The sequence below is a fragment of the Mustela lutreola genome, chromosome 4 (assembly GCF_030435805.1).
Source record: "Mustela lutreola isolate mMusLut2 chromosome 4, mMusLut2.pri, whole genome shotgun sequence".
NCBI classification, from domain to species: domain Eukaryota; kingdom Metazoa; phylum Chordata; class Mammalia; order Carnivora; family Mustelidae; genus Mustela; species Mustela lutreola.
This window is the reverse complement of record NC_081293.1, coordinates 189,886,969-189,897,260: the sequence shown is the minus strand read 5'-3', so window position 1 is coordinate 189,897,260 and position 10,292 is coordinate 189,886,969. Positions and strand designations below refer to the sequence as shown.

Here is a 10,292-nt window from a genome sequence, read left to right as displayed (position 1 = left end):
CATATTTGCTCTCTTGGATATAGAGATGGTACTGACTCCTCTAGAGACCATGTAAACCTCCAGAATTCCTCCACGTGGTGGAGGAGGGAAGTGAAAATTCCCAAGAGAGGCATCTGCTTTCAGCTAAGTAATCATCTAGACACGGAAATACTTTAGAAAAACAATACATTAGAAAATTACATTAGAAAAACAATACATTAAAAAAACAAAAGAGGAAAGACCACGTGGGGACAGAGGGAGAAGATGGTCATCTACAAACCAAGGAGAGAGGCCTCAGAAGAAACCAAAGCTGCCAGCACATTAATTTCTGACTCCCAGCCTCCAGAAATGTGGGAAGATCATTTCTGGCGTGGAAGCCCTCTAGTCTGTGATATTTTTTATGGCAGTTGTGACAATCTCACACAGGCATATCGTGGGCACTCAGGAAAGTGAAGAGAGAAATGAACTATGCAATTAAAAATTCACAATCATGGTAAGTACCAGGAAGGGCAAATAAAGGTTGCCGAGAACACACAGTAACATGACCGGACCTAGTCTGGGACAACTTGGAGGGCTGGCCTGAAGAAGTGATATTTAGGTTGAAGCCTGAAGGACTGGTAGCCACTGGCCAGGCAGAAGGGGTTAGGTAGTGGTAGAAAGCTTTCCACACTCAGAAGGAACAGCATGTGCAAAGGCCCTGAGGTGGTAAGGGGCATTGTGTGGTTTGGGATTTGAAAGGTGGCACACAGAGTAGAAAAGGGTGGGTAGTTCTAGAAGAGGCAGGTGAGACGGGCCAGAACCTGACCAGTATGGCATTTCAGGCCATGTCGAGGGGTCTGAAAAAAGGGTAATCCATTTTAAGTGCTGGAATGGAAGGAACATCTTTGTGTGACAATAAGATTTCTCCAGCTGCTGTGCAGAAGTTGTAAGGTGGGGTGGGGTGGGGTGAGGCAAAGATGATGTGGGGAGACCAGGGGTCCACAGGAGGCAAATTAAGACACTGTGGCTTGAACCAGGGGGACGAAAGCAGAGGTGAATGGGTGATTCCAAAAGATACTTGAGAAGAGGGACACAAAAGAAAACGACCAGATCCACATCTTTAAAAACCTTACTCTTACTAAGCATGGAAAAGCATGGGGAATGTAGGAGTGGTAGAAGGTAAGAACAGGAATAAATAGGAAGAGGAAGAAGAACCCGGTCTAATAAAACCCTGAAAGTGGGTTTTAAAAGGGAATTCTGCGAGATCATCTCAGACTTGGTTGGAAGATGGAACTCAGGACCGCCCTGCTAACACCGCTGGTTTGATTATCTTACAAAATCCCCTGTAAAGTGGAAGCAGCAACACATATTGGTTCACCACTGGAAATAATCATATTTTGCATTAATAGATTTGGCTCTTAGCTTATCTTCATGCACTTTCAGATCTGTGTTTTTTTTTTTTTTTCTATTTGACAGATTGCACTCTTGGTTGCCTTTTAATTATTGAATTGCTGTTCTTTATCTGCAGCCTCTGACTAGTAACCTTATTATAACAATTGCCCAAGACTCAGAACTGAACAGTGTACAATAAAAATCCACAATAATGAAAATGCTTAAATTAAATAAAAATCTCCTAACAAGTAGCAGAGCATGCCGGAATGGATTGTATGAGTCACCGACTGTATGAATGATTTATTTTGGAAGTTATATCAGCTAAAGAAAAGCATATTTTGATCTTAACAATCAATACCCAGCCCTAATACACTCATCACAGAGCCTGTGAGTGAAATAACTTCATGCAGAGATTATTATCCTATAAATAACATCCTAATAGTCTGTTGGTATTTATGACCACCATTTTAAAAAATATTTGCTAGGGACTTTCATACTCGCTGCCTATTTCTTTCCACTGTCCAATACCCATACATGTTTGTAACTCTGTGTGTGTGTGCGTGTGTACGTGTGTGTGTACATGTGTGTGCATGTGTATGGGGGGTTGCAAGTTCACTAAAACGGCCATACTGTGACACACAGGCTAGACGCTTGCTTCTTTTTCTTATTTTTTAAGAAAGGTTTTATTTATTTGAGAGAGAGAGAGAGACAGCATGAGCAGGGGGAGAGGCAGAGGGACATGCAGACTCCCCGAGGAGTGCAGAGGCTGATACAGGGCTCAAATCCCAGGACCCTGAGATCATGACCTGAGCCAAAATCAAGAGTCCAATGCTTGACCATGCTTACTTTTTATAAAAGAATAAAAAAGAAAAAAGTCTCATAGTACATTAAAGAAAATCTCAACTGTGTGACTTAAGAACGCAGAATGGTTTTATGAACAGAACAAGAGGGTTCTGTTCTAAATTTCCTTTCTCGTTTCCCACGACAGCAAAAAGGAGTCACGTGGCTGGAGAGTGGATCAGGCACTTTACCTGCAGGAATGTGAAAAGGAAGATGTTTGCTCTTTTCAGTCACTGTGTTTCCAGGATAATTGGTTACTCAGCCATAGGTCCTCAATACAGGAACCATGCCCAAGGGCTCCCTGTGTGCAGAGATGTGGGGGAGGGGCCAGACTCGCACAGTTCATGAACCCTCATGAAAGCCAGGGTCGTGCTGATTGGAAAGCTCGCTGAAGGCAGTTCCCAGTCCCAGGTGGCTGAGGATACGTTTAGTGGACAATCCACATTTGTTGGTCAAAGAGCAGCAATCACTGAGTCACGAAAGAAGAAAACAGTCACTGTGTGTCACACCACATCTAGACATCCCATCACCAACACTGGTGGCAGAGATAAAGCTTCCATGGGCTAAGATGCCTACAGCATCCAGATAATGCTTGCCAGTGTATGTAAGTTTCCTGGGAGACTTCAAACGAGTTCTTCTTTTCCTACAATTATGGCAACCAGTGTTTCCCTATTCAGCCCCGTGATGGTTCCCGAAGCCCTCCTTGGAGCAGTGGTCTTGAATGCCTCCCAAGCGAGGGGCACGAGTGAGTTCTGGGAATTCACACCTCCCCTGGCCTGCTCCAACCCTGGTCCACTCAGTCAAGTAACTGAGATCCGCCACTGGCTGCCATGACCCCTCAGCCGTATCCCGACAGCCCACCGTGGAGGGGTGTGCAGCCTCCTGCGGGCCATCCTAATGGGCAGCTACAAGAAGAAACAAAATTAAAACTTAGAGGCATCTGTGTGACTCAGTCGTTAAGCGGCTGCCTTCGGCTCGGGTCATGATCCCAGGGGCCTGGGATCGAGCCCTGTGGTGGACTCTCTGCTCAGTGGGGAGTCTGCTTCTCCCTCTCCCCTGTCCCTCTCCCCACCACGCATGCTCGCTCTCTCTCAAATAAAGAAATAAAATCTTTTTAAAAAATTAAAACTTAATCAGTGTGTATTTCACAAATTACCTTGCTGTAAATCGTCTTTTTAAATGTATCGCCCACCTTCTTTGGTGTAAAGCTCTGTTGCTCAGCTCTCCTCTGCGCCCGCTTCCCTTACAGGATGGTGTGTGGGAAGGGAGACAGGATTCAGGGCCTGTGATAGCAGAGATGGGCGGGGGGTTTGGGGGACCTAGAACCTTCACTGAATCATTTCCCTCGGAAACTATTGATCAGTCAGCACTATGTGCCCGGCAGTGCTCCCGGGGCTGGGTATACAGCAACCAACAAAATAAAGTCCTTGCCCAGAAGCCTCTTTCCGCCCCATCCCCAGGCTTCTGTCTGCGCCACCCACCGCCCTGTCCCAGCATTCTCCACATCCTGCCTTGGTCAGGTGAGAACTCTGCTCTCCCTGAGCTGGTCCCTTCCTCCGGGTGCCGTCTCGGCCGATGCCTAGCATCATCCCGCACAGGTGGGACTTCAGGTGGGAACTGGCAGCCTCCTCTAAGATGGGTCAGAAGCCCAGGGGGACCACAGCCCCCTCACTTCAACATTCTCAGCTTCCCCCATAACTACTTGTTTCTTGATGTTTCTCTCCCCTGTCCTCCACCTACACACTCACACACACACACATGCACACGCACGTACATTCCCACATACGCATCAGGGTCCTGACCCTAGGCAGGGGCGACAAGAACCTATATGATCTTGGGTCCTAGCTCGCTCTCCCCTTGCCCTGCATACCCTCCTTTCTAGCACCCCCTGAGATAGGTCTTCTGACACGGACCTCCTTTTTCTAGAATCCATTCATCTACCAAATGAGCATCGCTCTCCACACGCCAGAAGAGGAGTTCGGGAATTTAGAAATTCCTGTTCTCTTTCCACAATGGCCAGCTTTCCAGGCCCAGCTCTTAAGAGAGATTTGATGCCCAAAGTTACTTACCGCTCAGTTGAACCTTCTCCCACGCTGGAGCAGTAAACTCCCTCAGATGTGGGGTTAGGGGTGTGGCTGAAAGAAATGAGACTTAAAGGAGAAAGAAAAACCAGTCATTCTTAATATTTTCAAAATAGGATTCTGTTCTCAACCACCTACAACTCAGATAACGATTTTTAAACACTTTTAACGTGCAAGCCCCTTCCCCCCATCTGAACTTGGAATCAGGTTCAGTGGGAGGACCCAGGAGTTTAGCTGGACAGCCAGCAGGGGGAAGCCACAGGGGGAGTCGTTCCTGAGCCCAGGGAAGATTTAGCACATTGATTTTTTTCCCCCTTTATTTTCTCGAGGCTCTGTGGTTTGTGATTGAGTGGGGAGGTTGGGAAGGACAGCCAAGGCTTTTAAAGGTGCCAATACTTGAGCAAGAAATAAGGAATAGTGGCTGTTAAAAGAGCCTAGATTCTCCGCTCTCCCCTCCAGTGTCTCATTTTTCTTTTCCTCTTTCTACTTTCTTAGATGACCCTGCCTGTCAGCGAGGTGATTCACAGCTTTGGTGAAGCAGGGAGAGGTAGGGACAGGGGGAGGGCTCAGAGGGGGCATCGGGAGGCTTAGGTCTTGCACTGGGCTGCTGATCCCACCTGAGCATGCCGCTGCCCAGCTCCTGGCTGCCAACCCGCCTTCATGGGCCCTATCATTCCTGTGTCCATTGAATCTTCATAGAGGCCCTACCCTGTGCCAGGCACCTGGCATGAAATTGTGACAAAGCGGATATGGGTCTGCCCTCAGAGAGCTCGGGCTCGAAGAAGAAGGCAATAGAAGGAAATGGCAAGAAATAAGTATGATGTGACTACAGGACATGGAAAGTGCCACAGAGGGAAACGGACACATGCCATGAAGGAGAGTCCCCTGGTAGGGGATTCCGACATTAAAGAGGAGTCAGGGAAGGTGACGTTTCAGTGGGGACCTCAAGGGGGACCTAACGTGGAGGCGAGACCCGCATCTCATCCACAGGCACAGGGTGCCAAGGAAGATGAGGAAGACAGCTCAGGTGGACCCCTCAGGCCCGAGAGAACGGGTTTGGGAGCACCTTGCACACTTTTTTGTCAGGCTTTACTCATTAGCTTCCATCTGTTCAAGTCTGCTCGTTCTTGAGAAAAAAGTTTGAACTTTCTAAATTTAAAAAAAAAAATTGTGAACAGTGCTTGCTATAATTAGGATCTAAAACACATCTCATAAGAGAAGTCGGAACGCAGAGATCCTTGTGAAATTAACTCCCTTCTTCATTTTCATTGGGGGAAAGACTCAAAGTCTTTTACAGAACATAGAAAATAGGAAATTGTGGATGCCCTAAGATCTTTCTCATACAGTGATACGTTTCTCATCTTGTAGACTTCAAGCTTTTATGAACAAAAGGGTCATTAAAGTCACACAGCATGTCTGGACTGGGGTCACAAACATTCTTTATTTTCTTCCTATTCTCTATCTCAATGCCCATTTGCTCAGCGAATATTCACTGAACCACCTACTTTGTGCCACACACCACTCTGGACTCTGCCAGGAACAGAACGGAACAGAACGGAACAGAACAGACCAAGTCCCTCTTATGAAGCTTATCTTTCGCCTGGGTGAGACCGTAAACCAACACACAGTGGGTTTGTTGGCCTTAGATGATACACGAAGAAGAGAAATAAAGCAGAGAAGGGGACAGAGAACGATTCGTGGGGGTCGGGTTTCCTGCGTAACACAGAGATGAAGATGTTATGTGGGCAAAAACCCGAAGGACAGGAGGGAAGAGTATTTCAGGCAGAGGGAACAGAAGATGCAAAGACTCTGAGGCAGTGCAGTGTTTGATGTGTTCTAGAAACAGGACAGTAGTGTTGCCGGGCTAGACCCAGAGGTACCTTAGCTTGTGAATTTCCTAAGACAGAAGTCTGGATGCAAGTGGAGGTGATCTTACAAAGCGCTAAGAGAAAATGTGGAAGTGAAAGAGGAAAGGAACGTAATTGAGTAAGTGGGACATTAATGAGTGGGTTACCACTGTGGGTGGTAACCCACAGTTCTGATGCTCAGCCTGCTAGGGAGCTCGGAGACCATCAGGAATATGCCTCAGAACTGCCCCAGGGAGCAATCAGGAAGCTGGGTGTGTATCCAATTCCCCTCTCACTGATGATGGCTTTTGGAACCTGCTCCTGAGGCCACAGAATGCCTCCAGGCAGAAGCAAGCAGGCCACTAGAGCCTAGGGCAGTGCCCACAGTAACCTGTGGGAGCCCTGGGGATTTGGGTGCGGCATTGGCAGTTTCTGCTGGAGGGAAGCACAGAGGTGAGATCAGAGAAGAGGCGGGGACCCCAACAATGCCAGCTTGGTAGACCACCCTAAGAACTTTTGAGTTTCTTTTCAGCAAGCTGGCAAGCATTTGGAGAGTTCAAGCAGTATGATCTGATTTCCATTTTTAAATAAAAGCAGTCTGAATCTTGTAGGAAGAACAGACAGGAGGAGAGCAAGGAGGAATGCAAGGAGACCAGTTGGAAGGCCTTTGCAATAACGTATGGAAGTAAGACATGATGGCAGCCCGATATAGGATGGTAGCAGCCTGATGGTAAGAGGTAACTCATTTCTCCATGCATTTTTATTTTTTATTTTTAGAGGGGGGAGTGTCAGTGGCAGAAGGAGAGAGAGAATCTTGAACAGGCTCCAAGCCCATCACAAAGCCCCATGTGCGGCTTGATCTCACAATCTTGAGAATGACCTATGCCAAAATCGAGATTCGGACGCTTAACTGACTGAGCCACCCAGGTGCCCCTCCGTGTATTTGGAAGGTAGAGCACAGAGAATAGCTAATGGATTAAATGTGGAGCATGAGAGAAAGAGAAGAGCTAGTAAAGACTATGGTTTCCTGTGGTCGGGGCGCCTGGGTGGCTCAGTGGGTTCAGCTTCTGCCTTCGGCTCAGGCCATGATCCCAGGGTCCTGGGATCGAGCCCCGCATCAGGCTCCCTGCTCGGCGGGGAGCCTGCTTCTCCCTCTTCCACTCTCCCTGCTTGAGTTCCCTCTCTCGCTGTGTCTCTCTCTGTCAAATAAATAAAATCTTAAAAAAAAATAAATAAAGACTATGGTTCCTGGTCTGAGAAATGGAGAAACCAGAACAGACACTGACTGAGATGGGAGTGGGCTTCGGGAAGAACTTTGGACCTGCCATATTTGGAATGTCTCCAAGTGGAGATGTGGATTAGGCAGTGGGACATGTGGGTCTGGTTACGTAACTCATGACTCCATGACTCCGTGACCCACGGTGTTGACCAATCTCCTGCCCAGCCCAGAGTCTTCTCTATCTTCGCATGAAACTGTATGATGTCCTTAAATCTGGAAACTCCCACCCTCTCCTTGAACTCCTGAGCTGGTACCATTTTTTTTTTTCTTGTTCCTCATTCTTCTCTCCCTTCTCCTAAATCAAAAGATGAACAGGTGACTAGGAAGTAGCCTATGCTACATGATCATCTGAATGCCTTCATCGACCTTACTTTCATCAGTTGTTTCCAGTGTCTCCCGAGCTCAGGCAGAAGTGCACCGCAGCTTAAATACCGTTCAGGGCTCTGGTCCACTTCTGGCTAACCCAGAAAGCCTCTCCCGTACAGGTTTCCATATCAGTACCTTGTATGGGAAGAGAGTGTTCAGAACAGTGGAAGCAAGTTAATTTTCCCTAGATACACTGATGCTATCATATAAAATAAACAATCTTTAAAGCTCAGTGTCTTCATTTAGTAAGTTTACTTGTCCATATCACGGTCCATGGGGGTCAGACATCTCTCCTGGTAGATCTCTTGCATATGGTGACTCAAAGATCCAAGAGCCTTCCATTGTGTGTCTCCTGTTGCAGAACCTTTCACTTCCAGCACCTGGGGCATTTATGGCCGGGTCTGGAAGGGGCATATGTATCATTTCTGCCCACATTCCGTTGACTGAAACTCAATCAGGCGGTTCCACCTATGGGCAAGCTAGGCTGAGCGGATGTATCCTTCCTAAACCCAGGGAGAAGTTGCAGGATTGACAAACACCCAACGCATCCCTGACACCAAAGGCTTATCCCTGCCAGTAAACTCATACATTGTCCTTATTCTCTTGTGAGCGGTATAATGTGGGTCTACTTTGCAGTGAGTAGTGAACCAAAAAGACAAGTTTCTGAATCTGCAAAGTGGGGGACGAAACCATGCTGAGCCCCAAGGGCAGTCAACCCGGGGAAGATTCCTCCAACCACATCTCCGGATCTGCCCACCTGAGGCATCAGTGGAATTGACTAATTTCCAGCATCTCACCCGAATTCCCCAGCTCAGCTATAGGTTTCGCTGCTGTCACAGGCGGCCCCTGGCTAGGGAGGTAGCTGAGGTGGGATTCAAGAAAGAACAGGAAAGTAAAGAGAAGGAAAGGCTAGCAGAGAAGAGAAAAACCCGTGAATGAGAGGAAAGAAGAGGAGCTCAAGGTGAAAGTCACACCGGAGAGAAAGGGGTGGAGGAGCCCAACGCGGAGCGCGGCCACAAACGGGGAGGGGGGGAGACGGCTGCGCAGAGAGGGGGCGGGTGCCTTTAAGAGCCGAGGTCGGGGGTGGGGGGGGGGGCGGCAGCCTGGGAAAGGAGCGGAGCTGTTACTACGCCGGCTCGCGAAGCTCATTGGGCGCCCGGAGCCGGAGCGCCCGGATTGGGGGAGCAGGACCCCCCAGCGCCGTCTCCCCGCCCCCCCCCCCCCCCCCGCAGAGCTGGGAGAGCCAAGGAGGGAAGCGGGCAGGGGAACAGGATGGGGCGAGGGAAGGAGGGGAAAGCGGAGACTCCCACAGGAGGGCTGGGCCGACTGCCCGTGCAGGAAGGAGTGAGCAAGCCCCTTTGTGCTTGGCACGCGAGGCTTTGACCCCCTGAAGCCGCTCCAAGCTCCCGCTTTTCAGCCTCGGTTTGGAATCAAGACACTGGCCCACGGAGAGACGACGGGAGCGAGGCGCTCCTCCTTCCCGCGAGCTGCTCCGCTCCTCGCCCCGCAGGCTGGGCGTCCCGAGCACACCTGGGCTTACCTGGTCGCACCTGCTGCTAGTCCCGGCCCCGCAGGCTGCCCCCCACCTCACCCCCGGACTCTGTCCCGCTGAGCCAGAAAACCCCGGCGCTGGGAGCGGGAGGCCGCGGGGTGCAGGGGGGGGGGCGCGCAGGAGCTGTCACTCGCCGCTCGGGAGCGGGCTGCCTGGGAGCAGCAGTGGCCCAAGAACCGGCCACGAAAGCTCAGCCCCGCTTTCTGGTTTTCTCCCCGGCATGCCAGGCAGCATTTTGCAGCTTGCTGGCTATCAGCAGACGGAGCATGTGCAGGACGCCCGGCCGCTTAGGCACGCGCTGGGGCGGGGAATCAAGTCCAGGCACTGGTGAGGCCTGGCCCTGCAGAGGGTCACTCCGTTCAGGGCAACTGCCCCTCCCCCCATCCTAGGCCTCCGACCCCAAGGGCGAGCTCACTCTTCCACTCCATCAGGTCGCCTCGGTTTTGTTTTGTCTCTCTTCGGTTCATTGGCTCTTTGCGTTTCTTTTCCCTTGTTGGTCTTCCGTCGGGGCCGCAGCTGAGACTTCTCTGGAAGTTACCGCGTCTGCAGGGCGTTTAGGACTAGGACACCCCCAAGGCCATCCCAGTTGAAGGCCTTTTTCCTCAGGAACCTTGCGGAACTTTCTTCGACTACCATCAAGCCTCCTCACCGCCAAACTCCACCCGAGCTTGTCAGTTAAAATGCGCAATATACCTTTCAGCTGTTTAAAGAAACGGAAAGGAGCGGCGGACATACACAGAGTAGTTTTAAAGTAATGAGTTGGATGGGACCAGCCGCACAGAGGAAACACACCATCCTGTTAGCTGCATCTGAATAGCGGTGGTTATGTTGTGCGCAGGTCCCACAAATACCTCCATGGGTCAAGGCCCTTTCCAGGAACCCCGAGTTACCACCCCATTTTGGGTCCCTTTGGCCAGGTTCCAGATTGGAGGGTGAGGAAGGGGCAATGAGTGGTGGCCATCGCCCCTGCTTGACTC

At 50.0% G+C, this 10,292-nt stretch overlaps 1 long non-coding RNA gene across 1 annotated transcript; it reads right to left on the bottom strand.

Moving 5' to 3' along the window:
* Window positions 1-2,053: 2,053 nt before the first annotated feature.
* On the bottom strand, window positions 2,054-9,786 carry LOC131830447 (uncharacterized). The gene is made up of 3 exons (XR_009353172.1): window positions 9,304-9,786; window positions 4,260-4,340; window positions 2,054-3,473 (listed from the first exon to the last, which is right to left on the bottom strand). It is a non-coding gene; the product is annotated as an uncharacterized LOC131830447 (long non-coding RNA).
* Between the last annotated feature and the right edge of the window lie 506 nt (window positions 9,787-10,292).